The following is a 15,318-nucleotide window of genomic DNA, read 5'->3' on the forward strand; positions in this document are numbered from 1 at the left end:
AATATGAGTTATTTTATAATTGAAAATATTTGATTCTAATTTAATGTTACTTATTTTGTAGAATGTACTTTGCACTTTTCATGGTTGAAAATAAAGAAGAGAAAAGAAAAAAAAAAAGTGATAATTTTGTGAGAAGAACAAAGAAATTTTGGCATATTTCAAAGGCCCAATGCCTCCAGGCCCAATGCCTGGCCCTCTTCTCTGCTGCCTCCCCAGCTCATGCCAAGCACCAACTCGTGCCTCACTCCATCATATCCTCTTCCAGCAACATCCCTCTCCACTGCCTGAGGCTACACCCAACCGATCCCCTTCATTTCTCCCCAGGCCCAACACAGCCCAACCGTGGGCCTGCCTTCTTCCTCTGCCCAATTGCAGCAGCTAGCCACCCGGCCATTTCCCAGCCGTACACCACTGGGGCCCAAGCCCGCCCAGCCGCCTGGTCCCCTGCCACAGCCCACCTAGCCACTTTTCCTTGTTCCCTTGTCCCATAATACCCAAAAATGCCAACTTTTTACCTATTTTTCTACACATTTTTCACCACAACATCATCATTACACCTTATAATTTACCTCTACATACCATATTTATTTTATTTAATTAATCTAATCAATTTAAATTGATTATTTTAATAATATCATTTTTGCTATAAATATGGAATTTCAAGACCATTTTTTGGGGTGCTTAATTTTTGGGTTACCATCTTCTTCTACCATTTTCTCTCTTCCATTTTGGGTTTTTCAAGAGCATTTTCAAGTATGCATGTCATTTATTTTGTAATTTCTACTCTAGTTATGTGCTTCTAATCTTTTTCATAAGATTATTAAGATCATGATGAAGCAACTTGTAACTAGGTAATATTTATGTTGTATGTTGATTTCCCTTGTAATGCAACAAAGTTTATGGATTTTTCTTCTTCATATATGTCTTTCATCTTTAATATCTCATATTTTGGATTGTTAGATAATATGTACTTTGTTCTTCATTTTGCAAAAACATAATATTCTTTGTGTAAGATGTGTCATTAAATTGTATACATCCATGCTTAGAACAAAAATATTATGTTTTTGCCTTATAAATAATGTTATTTGATTTTTTTGTTGTTTCATTAGGTTGATTCACGTTAAATATTTTGAAATTATAATTTTTGAAAAGTGAAGAAAAATCCTATCTTTTTAGAAGTAATTTGTGCTTAAAATTATAAATCTATTTGGAAAATGATAGTTTGAATTATTTTAACTATCACTAACACTTGGGAATCAATATACTAATAAATATTATTAAACTTACATTTTGTGGATTCTAGTATCTTAATAATATTTTCTTTTAACACTTATTTTCAAAACATTATTGGTTTATTTTTATTCTCTTAAATAGCTTTATTTTTCAATCTTTTATTTTATGTTCATAACATTAAAACTCATAAATATTTGGATCTAGGTTAGAATTTATTACTTTTGATTTAAAATAGTTTTCTTTTTTATTTTAGACAACTCCTTTGGGTTCGATCTCGTGCTTACACGAACACTATATTATATATACGATTCGTGCGCTTGCGAGTATAAATTTTTAAAACATACCCGTTTTGGGTCCATCATAAGGCGACACTCTCTAAGTTAAGTAATGAATTATGAAATAATGGGTTACACTTGCAAATGTGCAATTAAGCTTTTGTGGTGCATAGTTTCATATTGACCAAAAGAGCAGTACTTTATTTTTAAAATAGAAAATAAAGACTTATTTTAAGTTTTAAATAATAAAGATAAGATTGTCTTATAAACTATCTGAATTTAACTTGTCCGGCCCTAATGCGACACTTTATTTGTTGGGTGGTTTTATCGTGGAATAGAAAATGTTAGTTTATGTATTTTAATCGTTGCATTCATGCATCATATTTACTTTCTAAATTATTGATATTTTTTCAAATGGTAATATTATTGTATTTTATTTCTTTCATTAATATCGAACGGTGACAATTCAATAACTAATTTACATTCACTTGAAAAACTTAATGGTGGTAATTTTATAAGTTGGAAATCGAATCTGAATATGATGTTAATCTGTGAGAACCATAAATTTGTCCTAACTGAGGAATGTCCTGAAGAGACCACTGCCAATGCCCCGAAGAATATTTGCGACAAATATGATGCCTGGATTCAATCCAACAATAAGGCTAAGTATTACATGCTTGTGAGCCTGAATGATGTTATGAGAATAAAGCATGAACCCATGGAAACTGCTTTTGAGATAATGGAATCTCTGTAGGCCATGTTTGGGCATCAATCTGATCAAAGTAGACATGAGGCTGCTAGAACCTACATGACTACTAAGATGAAGAAAGGTGTCTCTGTGTGTGAACATGTCTTGAGCATGATCAACATGATGCATGAAGAAGAAATACATGGGGCCGTCATTGATGAGCGTACACAAGTAAGCATCATACTTGAATCGCTCACTTCTGCTTTCTCCGCGTTCACAACCAACTATATTATGAATAAATTGGAAATCAACATGACACAACTGTTGAATGAACTGCAGACATTTGAGTCTCTTAACAAAACCATAACCAAAGAGACTGAGGCAAATGTGGCAGAGGAGAAACCTTCAACCTTTGAGGATAAAACCAAGAAGAGGAAACGAACAATGACAAGGATAAATGTAAGGGAAGAAGTCCAAGAAAGGCAAGAAGGCACCAAAGACCAAGGAGAACAAGAATGAAAATAACTCCAAGAAGAAAGAACTAAAAGGAAAGTGTTTCCACTATAAAATTGAAGGTCACTGGAAGAGAAACTGTAAAAAGTATCTCGCTAAGCTGAAAAAAAAAGGTAAATTTGATTGCCTATACTTGAAGCTTGTATAGTGGAAGACGATATGTCATCCTAGGTTTTAGATTCAGGAACCACTAACAATGTTTGTTCTTCTTTGCAGAAACTTGAGTCATCAAGGGAACTTGCTGATGGCAAGGTGACTATGCGAGTTGGAAATTGTGCGCTCGTTTCGGCAAGAGCAATTAAAACAGTCCATTTATATTATCATATTTTGAACAATGTTTATTTTATTCTTGTATATTTTAGAAACTTAGTTTCTTTATCTATGTTTCATGAACAATTTAATAATAATGCGATTGTTATTTCAAAGAATGGTTTCAAAACTTGAGAAGTAGAACAAACAAATGGACTGAATGATTTCTAAATAACTCAAAATTATTTAAAGTAGCTAAACTGGACAGAAACAAATGACAAAAGGTTTCAAATGAGGATGACACATATCTTTGGCAGAATAAACCGGTTAACAAAAGATGGGCATTTGAGAGAACTAAGAGATGGAACTCTTCCGGTTTGTGAATCTTGTTTAGAAGGAAAAATAACAAAACGTCCTTTCCCAGGGAAAGGCAATAGAGCTAAAGAACTTTTGGAGCTTGTACACAGTGATGTCTGTGGTACAATAAATGTACAAGCAAGAGGTGGGTATGAGTACTTCGTCACCTTTATTGACGATTACTCAAGATATGGTCATACTTATCTAATGCTTAGGAAATCTGTAACCTTTGGTAAGTTTCAAGAATTCAAAGTTGAGGCTGAGAATCAATTAGGTAAGACTCTTAAAACACTTCAATCAGATCAAGGGGTGAATATTTGGATTTATAATTCAAAGATTTCATGCTGGAGCATGGTATTCTATCCCAACTCAAATATTTCATATTGGTTTCCTTAAGGGGTAATTCTAGTACTGAATAGTTATTGAGCTCAAATCTATAATTTGATTATATATTAATTATTTGCTAGTCAATTAATGGTACTTAAGGAACAAGAGGTAATTAAAAGGGTAAAGCAGTAATTTTGACCAACTCTAATTAACGAATCAATAATTGGAGGACATAACTACATTTATTGATTATGTAGATTGACTACAAACAAAACTCTGTAAATATAATTCTATAAGTACTTCGAGTGTAATTCCATATTTATAGTGGAGTGATCATGGAATTAATAAATAAGATTATTAGATTAAAGAGTTTGATTAATAATCTGGTTTATTGGAGTTTCATATTATAGGTCCATGGTCCCTAAGTCTCCTCTGTCCTACACTGTCAATGGTAAGGATGTCATAAGGAAGATTTATAAAAAGATTGACTAAATTGCAAATGAATTAATTTTCCGGGACAAGGAAATAATTATGTGATAATTATGGACAATTGATTAATTGTGAATTAATTAGTTATTTAATTGTATAGTTTTTATTTTGAAAAAATATATGTTAAAATAAATATTAATCATGTTTGGATTAATATATATATATAGACAGAGATTAATAATTATCTTATTATAAGATTAAAACTGATATTTTATGATAAAGTTAATTTTGAATTAACTGATATTTATTTTGGGATAAATATATTAGCTTAAATATTAATTAAACAAACAAATGAGAAAATTAGGGAAAACCCTAATGTAAAGCATGTTCCGAGCCATTCATGATATTGAATCTCCAAAACAAAAGTCACTAGACTCATTATACTAAGAAACCTTAACGAGTGAATCAAAAGATCCAATAAACACAAACATGAGTTCATGACTACTCATGATTTAGACTGATTTACAAATGATCATTTATTATGATAAGAATTAAATCTATATGGCAAACGGTAAGTTTATAAAGATAGTTAATTCATATCGGTCATGCCATATATAATCTCTATTATAGATAGTACCTTTACCAAGATGTCATATCGGTCATGTCTACTCAGGATTACTTGCGAGGAATGAAAGAGAGAGAATAGGTGAGAAATGTGAGAGCTTGAGAGGACACAAGGAGAGAGAGAGAGGGAGAGAGAGGAGGGTGACAACTAAGAGAGGGGAAGAGGAATGAGTGTTTATGTTTTTAGGGTTAGAAATAGAAAGTTATAAATGTGAGTTTAACGTAAATTAATGGTTGTTGTTAGATTTAACACATTTTTTTATTGTTTTCTAACACTATTAGTTTTAAATTCATCTAAATGAGGTAAATAAATTAAAAAAAATAAAGTCATCTAAATAAGGTAAATAAATTGAAAATAAAAATAAAAAAAGTAATAAATGACCCATAATAATTTCTCATCACAAATTTTAAAAAAATTTAAATTATTCTATCAAATATGTTTTAAAAACTATAACAAAATAATATTTATGTGTTTAAATTTATTATTTTATTCCTTTTAATTATTTATTGTGTAACTTAATATATTTTGTTTATCCAAGCATATATGTAATAATGACATAAGACATAAATATACATATTTTATATTTTTTTGTTTACTTTTTTAATGAGAAATTACTTAATTTAATTGCTCTAGCCATTAATTAATTAATATATATTTATATATAAAATTTGTTAACTTTAAATTTTTTTAATTACATAATTAAAATTTGATCAAATAAACTTTTTAAATTCATACTTTTTATTTAGAATTTCCTAATATTTTATTATATTGAATATTTTTTCTATAAGAAAATTAGGAAAAAGAGTATTTAATTTTAAAATTAAAATCACCATATAATATATATATATATATAAATATAAAAATCAAAACATAAAAAATACCAAAATTTAAATTATTATGAACACCAAATTTCAAACTAATAAACAATATCAAATAATTTACTTTGAAACTATAATGCATCATATTTTTATGTGTAAAATTTTGTATATAACATATTCTTCATTTAACAATTTTTTTAAAATAAAACTTATGATATTATTTAAAACTACATACAATATTTTAGCTTAATTTTTTAAAAATATTTTTGTGTCATTCTTTTAAAATATATGACATTGTTTATTTATTTAAAGTTTAAATGATGATTAAAAAAACATAATAATTTCCTAAGAAAACGTGCATTGCACGTTGCTTATACCTAGTATGTAATAACCAATGTTATTATTTTCTTATAAGCTCCTTAAATATGATCATAGGTTAGTTTTATTATAGTTTATAGTTTAGTTTGAGTGGTTGAAATTAAAATGATTGCTTTAAGATTTTATTAATTATTTTAAGGAATGATCTTATGATTTAAACATAATTATAATTTAGATAAATTATAACTATTATAGCTAGTAATTTATGGGATATTTTTTAATGTATATTTTTAAGTTTTTAATTAAATTAGAATGTAGTTTTATTAAAGAATAATGCACACATGTTATTTGGTAGTCTAAGAAGTATACATGTGACATTAAATTAAGTCTCAAATATTTAAAATTAGCTAGTATGGCCGAAATTCCCTACAGAATTAATAGGTGGATTTTCATGAATTAATTAATTAAGTAATAGAATTAAATTGAAGAACCAAATGGATACTTACCTAGTCTTGGGAGTGTAGCATAAAAATAGGATAGTTTTTAACTCATTTTGAACTTAAGGAACTAGGTGTCACTCTAAGCTTGCAAAAAGGAAACTAAGTGACTAAGTTGGTGATGGTTGAAACCATTTGAATTTGAATGGCTTAGGTGTATGCATGGGAGGCTAAGGAGGAAACAAATGAGGACTTTGACTCCATTTTTGTTACATAAGAGGCTATGTGGCATTAAGAGATGAGTTGTATCACATGACTAGGTGAAGGAAAGGGGCTGGCCGAAAATAACAAGGGGGGGGGGGGGGGGGGATTTAAATTTTAAAAACTTGTTAAAGGATAGTGGAGAAAATTAAGGAAGGGAGTTGAGACCTAGAGCCTATAAACAGAGCATTAGAGTTCTTCATTTTTCACACACTCCAAGCTTCCAAGAATCCTCTCCATTTTCGAAATCCATAGCTCTAGAAAAGCTCTCATCTTTTTGCCTTATAAACACACCATAGCCGAACCACTATAGTCTGTATAGTGCTCGAGAATTCTTTTTCTTCTATTTTCTCTATAAAGCCTCAAAACACTATATCCATTATACAATCCCTATATAAGTCGAAACACTCTAAACTTTTCAACCCTTGATATAGCTGAAATTACCCTAAGATCAACTCAATACGTTGTTGTTGAGGATAGAAATTTTTGTGGAGGCTCGAAATTTTGGAGGTCTTGAGATTTTGTTTTAAGGGTGAAGGTATGTGTAACGCCTCACATCACTATGACTACTTCCTGGAATGATGACTAGCCCTGCCAACCAACACGAGTCTTTCCAGCGTGCTTTGTCCTCACTCGCACGCTTCCTAGGAAAACTTCCTAGGAGGTTACCCATCATGAGACTACTCCAGGTCAAGCACGCTTAACCTTGGAGTTCTCAAGTGATGGGCTACCGAAAAGAAGATGCATCTTGTTGGCATAGGTAGTACCCATTAATCCATTTAAACCCTTTTCAACTGTGTAGTCCCATACCTACACAGTCTTAGAATCATTATACTTGACCTTCCCCAGGCGATGTGAGATTGCACAGTTTTTTTACCCACTCTTTCCCCCTGCAAATCACGGGATTCTAACTGTCACAATATGACTTTATGAGGTTTAGAGTTTTTGGAAGTATAGTTTTATAATATTATTAATGTCATATATAAGGTTTTGGGCGATTCTCTATAGCAAAAGCAATATTTCCTTTTCTTCTCATTCAACACTCAAGGTAAGGAAAATTAGGTAGTTTAGTTTATGACCTAGTTTGTTATATGTATGACCCTAACATTTCAGGCACAAAAAGAAGATAAGTGTGGCTGGACCTAAGGTGTTCAGAAGTGTATGACAGACCTAAGTTGATGTCCAGTAGACTCGGTTGCAAAAATTGTATGACTGACTTTTGTCCGGGGCTTAATTGCCACCCCTGTATAAGCACTTATCTTTTTCTTATACTTGTCTTGTTATTATGACCTATGCTTATGATTATGGCCTATGATTATGACCTACGTTATGAACTAGAATATATTATGATCTTGTATGATTAGTATACATTAGTGTTTTTATGAACTATTGTATGAACTTATGGTATGTTTGTTGTGACTATGTGGTTATATGATTGCTTATTTGTATTTTCCTTACTGGGCTTAGAAGCTCACTCCTTATCATGTTATTGTGCAAATAATTGAGGTTAGAATGACTGGTGGCGAGTGGGACCTAAGAGCTTAGTGATGTATTCGTGGAGACCATATAGTTGAGGAATGATCAACGTGCCTATGAATTTATTTACAAAGCATTTTCTTTTAAGTTTTCTTTTTATTCAAATGTTGCTCAGTTCATTTTGTTAACCTTATTTTATTTTTGTAAAGACATGTGACCCCTTTCCCTTATTATGATTTTTCTTAAATAAATTATCAATATTTATGTTTATGATCAAATGTTGTGTTCTCAATAATATCATGAGAAACTAGGGAGTTACATAGTATATATATATATGAGTTTTTTTTTATTATTATTAATATATTTGGGTTTAAACCCGAAATCCAAAATTTAAAAAATACAAACTCGAATCCAACCCGATTTTCGTCCGATCAAATCGGAATCAGCCCTATTTTGAATGGGTTTTCAAATTTTAGGGTTTTACGGGTTCGGGTCGGCTGATTTTTGCGAGTTTTAAGGTTTTCCGGGCTAAATGTTCACCCCTAATTTTCAGGCTTAGAAAATTTTTATCGACAGATTGCTTCTGGCTTAAGACTTATCGCTTCTTTTTAACATAGAGATAATAAAACAACTTTATATATTTAATTCAAAAACTGACCAGTTAAATGTATTTAATTTAATTATTTATTTTAATCAAATTAAAATGATAATTTAACAAACAAATAACATTTGAATATAAACAATTCAAATTTAAATCCCAGGTACATGGCAGTGCCTGTGTGGCGCCATTCATTGTGCATGCACAATGAGTGGCGTGTGGGACACTCCATTGCCCCTAATTTTTCTCATTTATTTGTTTAATTAAAATTAAGATAATATATTTATTAAAAAATAATATAAATATTAGTTCAAAAATAAATATCAATTAATTCAAAATTCAATTTATCTTAAATGATCAAATATGAATAATTATCTTATACTAAGTTAATATTAAACTCTCTATAATATTAATCCAGAAACTGATTAATATTAATTTCAACTAATATAAAGTTTTTCAAATAATTAATTACACATAATTATCACATAGCCCAGAAAAATTAATTCATTTGCAATTTAGTCATTTTCTCCATTAATCTTGTCTATGATGTCTTTACCCTTGACTGTGTAGTACAGAGGCGACTCGGGGACCATGGGTCTATAATACTAAGCTTAAATAAACCAAACTATTAATTAAACTCTTTAATTAAATAATCTTATTTATTAATTCCATCATTACTCCATTATAAATATGAAATTGCACTCTTAGTAATTATAGAATTACATTTACAGAGTAATCTCTAGGAGTCCATTGATATAATCAATACATATAGTTATGTCCTCCAATTATTGGTTCGTTAATTAGAGTTGGTCAAAGATTACCATTTTACTATTGTAGTTACCTCTTGTTCCTTAAATACCATTAATTCACTAGTGAATAATTAGTCTATAATCATATTATAGATTTGAGCTTAATAACTATTCAGTCCCTGAATTAACCCTTAAGGGAACTAATATTTGATATGTTAGGAAAGTGTGGATTCCATTATTGTAAAATCATGTTCCTTGCCATTAAGTTATTGAATCTCCAAAACAAAAGTCATTAGCCTTATCATATTAAGAGACCTAAACGAATGAATCAAAAGATCCAATAAACATGAACATGAGTTCACGACTACTCAAGATTTAGATTGACCTACCAATGATCATCTTTTAAGATATGAAATAAATATTTATGGAAAAATGTAAGTTTATAAAGAAATTAATTCACATCAGTCTTGTCATATATAATCATAATTATATAAAGTACATTTACTAAGATTTCTATCCACGTCAATAACTCGAATCTAGATTACTTGCACCCATCTATATGCTTAGAAATCATACTAGAAACCATTGATTAAATATTTCATACTTTAATAAGTTTGTGACTATTTTATTCATTATATATGATCTTAATTCTCTCGTACGCATACAAGAACATATTCTCATAAATAAATATGAAATTTTATGTATAGATTATTCAAACAATAATTTCGATTGTCAAATATAATAAAATTGTACTTTCATTTTAATCAATAAAAATGTCTTTTCACATGCTTATAGGGCACCAACCCTAACAAGCAATGCAAAAAATCCAAAAGTATGCAACTTGAAAAACTTGAACTTCATTTCAAATGGTCTAATTATTACATTGGGTGGATTGAAATATTTTGAAATCCGCCCAATTAAGGATTTTTTTAATAACTTTTTTTAATATATATTTATATAATTATACATTATATAAAATTGAATTTAAATTAAATTAAAAAGCAACCCTAAATTTTAAAGTACTAATTATTTAAGTGAAAAGTTCAATCTAAAAATAGAGAAAATAATTAAAACTTTTAGTGAAAAATATTTTTTGTTTAAGACAAAAAAAAAAAAAAAGGTTTGGTAGTTTGGACTGGGTTAACCCAAATAACCCACCCAAACCAATAGTAGGATTAGGGTCCAATTTTTTTTTCATTGGGCGGGTTACAGGTTGGCAAGTGCAAACCCAATTATAAGTTTGGACATGTACCGATGAACAAGTGATGGAGACAGACTTTCACAAGAGATGGGGTTGTCTATAAATTTATATTTTTAATGAGGGCTTTTAGGTTATTTTCTTTAGTTCTATTAAAATATATAATCAAAATTTTATTAAAAATTCAAATAAACAAAAGTTTGAGGTGGGGCTTCAGCTCTCACACTACCCTTACTCCCTTCATCACTACGATGAACATCCCTCCTATTACTTTGATTTTGCCATAGAGTTGAAGTATAGGTCTCTATTTTTTCGCTTGCTATATCCTCTTTGACTTTGCCTAGTATAACGTTAGTTAACAAAAATTCCATAAATTGAAGTAAATCCAACAAAAAATCAAAAGTAAAAACCTCATTTTTCTAGTAGTGACTAAATATGAAGATTGACAGGATCGTTGATTTTAATATTTTGTTCGAAATCAAATAACTATTGTTATTACAATAAATGCTCGAGTGAGAATATGTCAGTGTAGGATAAGGAACCTCAATCTACCCATTAGATATGTTGGCCACAGATTTGGCCAACAACACTGAGTCAAATAAAACAACAACGAAAACTAAACAAAATAAATAAGAACACTCAAGATTTATAGTGGTTCGACCTTAAAAGTAGGTAATGAACTACATCCTCTTAGACACCTCTATTGAATGTAGAAATCCTAAACTCATGATCTGGTGAACAAGATTCAACTGAGCTTCTTAAGTTTGAGAGAATACAAATTGATAGAGTTTGTGTATAAAAGTTTGTATATGTAGCATCCAAACTAATGTTGCACTAAGCCCTATATTTATAGGCTTAGGGATTTTAAAAAATGGGTCTTATGAAGCTTGATTGCTACACAATAATTAAATAATGAATACATAATATATTTCAAAATGATAAATATCTGTTTAAGCTGTTCGTTCCAAGCATTCTTACTGATCCATCTGACCAGGTTGTTCGAGCATATCACTGAGACGATTAGAGTTGAGTTCTTGAGTTAGAACTTTGAGTATGTTTCAACTAGACAGTGTTTGGTACATTCATGTGTTACATAATTTCTTCGCATGACCTGATCGTGATTGACCAACATCTATGGTGTCGTTTAGTCTCCCTTGATTACCACATGTAGATATTATGTGCCATGTCATCACACTAGTTTTTATGAAAAACAAGATTTATGAAAAAGCTTAGATCAAGCCAGATATGCCATAATTACTCCCCAAGGCTTGAGACTCACCACTATTGCTTGATCATATCTTGAAAAATGCATATCACACCACGTGCAAGGAGTGAAAGGACCTATCGCTTCAGTTCCTTGAAACTTGTATTATGGACTACTAGGATTGAGTACAAATTTGAGCTATCCAATTGAATTCCAAAATCCCTTGTCTTGCCATATGGGTGTTCGACATAGATTGTCGTATCCTGTTTGATGAACTATCATTGCTTTCTACAAATGAGATTCTGATTACCCAATGACTATCAAACTAACCAAGGGATGAAAAGAGAGGGGGGGGGGGGTGGTCATTATCCACCATTACTAGGTCCGAGCTAGAGGCTTCGAACCATAGCTCTCTAGTAGGCCCTAAGAGTCTTCATAAAGATTCGAGGCCTAAAAGGTTTTGTAAAATTTCTTGGCTTTAGATACCATGGAGTAGGTTTGGAATGATTCGCAAAATGACAGCGTAAATTGTAAACCCAAGACTAAGCAAAAATGTTGAGTTAAAGCATATAAAATGTTCCCGATGCATGGGGGAGACTATTTATGAAAATTCTCAAATCTTAATAGTTATGTTATGATTGACTGTAATGAGCCTAGGCCCACAATGAGCATATTATGCACCATCTTGGGTTGGGCCCCAATTTTGGGTATACCCCTCAAAATGTTTATAGTTCTCTAAGTGATCGGGCCTTTGGCATTAGGAAGAGAGGTTTGTGTGACTTGAAGGTCCATTACATACCCTCATCTCAAGACAACCTCCTCGAATCCACGCTTGATAGTTGAAGACTCATGAGTCACTAACTTGAGCCTAGGGAGTAGAAGCATGTTGACAAATTCAAGAATGTCTTGTTGGGGGATAGTGGTTATGTCAACAATGGAGGATAACACTCATATATAAACAATAACAAAAATAACATTGGGAATGAAACAAATACAAATTTGAACCACAAAGGCTTGCACCTTTATTCCCAATCACTAGGAGTTGCTTGAGGTTTCTACAACAAGCATTGAAGATTCAACAAGTCAAACAATCTTAATGAATTTCTTGGAGAAAATGGGAGTCTTTAAAAGCTAGAAAGAGTAAAAAGGAGTGATCAATACCCTAATTTTTTTTAAAAAAAAAACTTAAATTAGTTAGGCCCCATTAAAATATAATTTGGAGCCAAAATAAGATTTTTTTTTTTGAATAATAGGTGGCGATACGTCCCCACCTATGTGGTGACACATCGTTACACATGCAACATATTGCCCGTTACATTTTCAACATATGGTGAAAAAGACAGGTGACGTGTCACTTCCAAAGTGGCCACACATCACCACACCACCTAGCAACTTCTTCAAAATCAACTCCAAATGTTCTTAAATTTTTTAGGATGCTTAGATATTCCATTGTATCATGTTAGACCCAAAAATAAAACTCAATAATAGATATCTACAACAAGCCGTTAAGGTGTTCTACACCAACTTGTGTAAGACACTTATTAAACTATATTTAGCCAATCATAACAAGTCTTTCATGCAAGCCCAATCTAAGTCAAATCGCAAGAGGGTAATGCCCCTTCCACCTTAGTAAGGTACAGTATGTTCTTTCTGCTCCCCTACGGCTAACCTCATCATAAGCCTATGAATAGCATTCCGCCTATCACTAGATCAACACTAAGGCTCTCCCATAGAAACCTCACACGATCTAACGTTTGGGAGCAACCTCTATTTGCCTACAAAAATAAGTATGACCACTACATTCAATCCCTAGCTCAAACTTGAGAATTATATTTTCACTCTCTCTAAAAGAATATTAGCTAAATACTCTTAAATACATTATTCATTAAAATGTTATTTATTCCATATCATATAGAGATAATGACTAATGTTTTATCCTGGTACGTCCCCACACATATATTACAATTCCTATATAGAAAAGCAACTGCTAGTCATGGCTCACTCGACTAGAAAAAAATGACACCTTTTAATGGTGGTTATGAGTGAGTTTCCATTAAAAGATAATGTAGACGATAGTTCAGAGTGAACCACTGTCTATAGTGGGCTTTAACGGTGGTAGATGATGGTTCCAAATGAATTGTCACTAAAGACCCGAAGATTGAGTTATGTAAAGCTCAATAACAATTAATATTCCTTTGATTTCAACTTTTGTTCTCACATAGTACTACGAATGAAATTTATCACCAATATATGCATTTGACATAAAATTAAGAATAAGTTGGAGTTTTGCCCATGTTCTATTACCACTTCAAATTATGCCCCTCGAAAAGATTTGGCATGTTGAAAATTTCTTCGAACTATTCATGTTACTAAAACATGAGATTTCTATTAGGTTTCGTTCAATGTGGCTAACAGAGTGCTCATATAGTATTGGATACATAATTCAAAATTAAAATTAATTAAAATATAAAAAATATGCATAGAAATATTTTAAAAGATTAAAAAAATACTAAATTTTAAAATTAAACAAAATATCAAATATTAAAAAAAATTCATTATAACTTAAAACTAAAAATTAATCTAAAATTATTGTTTTTTTCTTCTACTTTTTTACTTTTCTTATTTCTTTTTTCTCCTTTCTCCTTCCTTTCCCCCATTTTTCTTCTCCTCCTCCTCCTCTTCTTCTTCTTTTCAGGTGGTGGCTGGTGTTGGGGGACGACTAGACTTGGTCCTGTTAGGGTTCGGGTCGAGGTTAGATGGGTTTGAGGATTTTAAGTTTAGGATAATTTGTATTATTTCATTATTACAACTAATTCAAAACCCATAATCTTAAAGATTTTGTGTGGTGGTGTGGGGGTAAGATGGGTCCTTGGCTAAGGCGGACTAAGCCAATGCTTATGGCCCACAAATCATTATATTAGTCTAACAGCTAGGCCCATAGTAATTAAAAAAGAGAAATTCCACTCTTTATGTTTAATAGTCTCTACTATTACTAAAAGATACATGTGTCCCAAAATGTTTACTTAGTTATCTAGTTAGTGGTAGTTGTAGTATTTTAGATTTCGTGGATTTTGGTTCAAACCGGGACTTAGTTGGAAACTCCTAGCAATAGTTATGGATTTTATAAGTTTAACCTATAGTTGAAGAATATTAATTATAACATAAGATTTGATTAATATTGCTGGTCATAAATATGATATTTATTATAACCTAAGGTTTAGATAGAGCCAATAGGATTACGACACTTGTCATAAGCATGATTATTAAGGAGTTAAGTATTTTAATGATAAAATAAGGGAATATAAGCTTTAGTATGCACCAGAAATTGTTAGGGTCGTAGTTTGACTTAGTCAAAGTAGTTATCCCATTCAAATTATGCTAAAAAAGTGCAATTACGTGTTTAAAATATTCACGTATATCGATATATCGCATCTGGGAGGCGATATATCGCCTGACGAAGGATACAGAAAACAAGTTGACATTGCACGATCATACGAACGGAGGCTTGGGATTAGGGCAGAGCCGATATATCGCCACATAGGGCCGATATATCGCCCTTAGTA

This window comes from Humulus lupulus, chromosome 3 (assembly GCF_963169125.1).
Source record: "Humulus lupulus chromosome 3, drHumLupu1.1, whole genome shotgun sequence".
In the NCBI taxonomy this organism is placed as follows: Eukaryota; Viridiplantae; Streptophyta; class Magnoliopsida; order Rosales; family Cannabaceae; genus Humulus; species Humulus lupulus.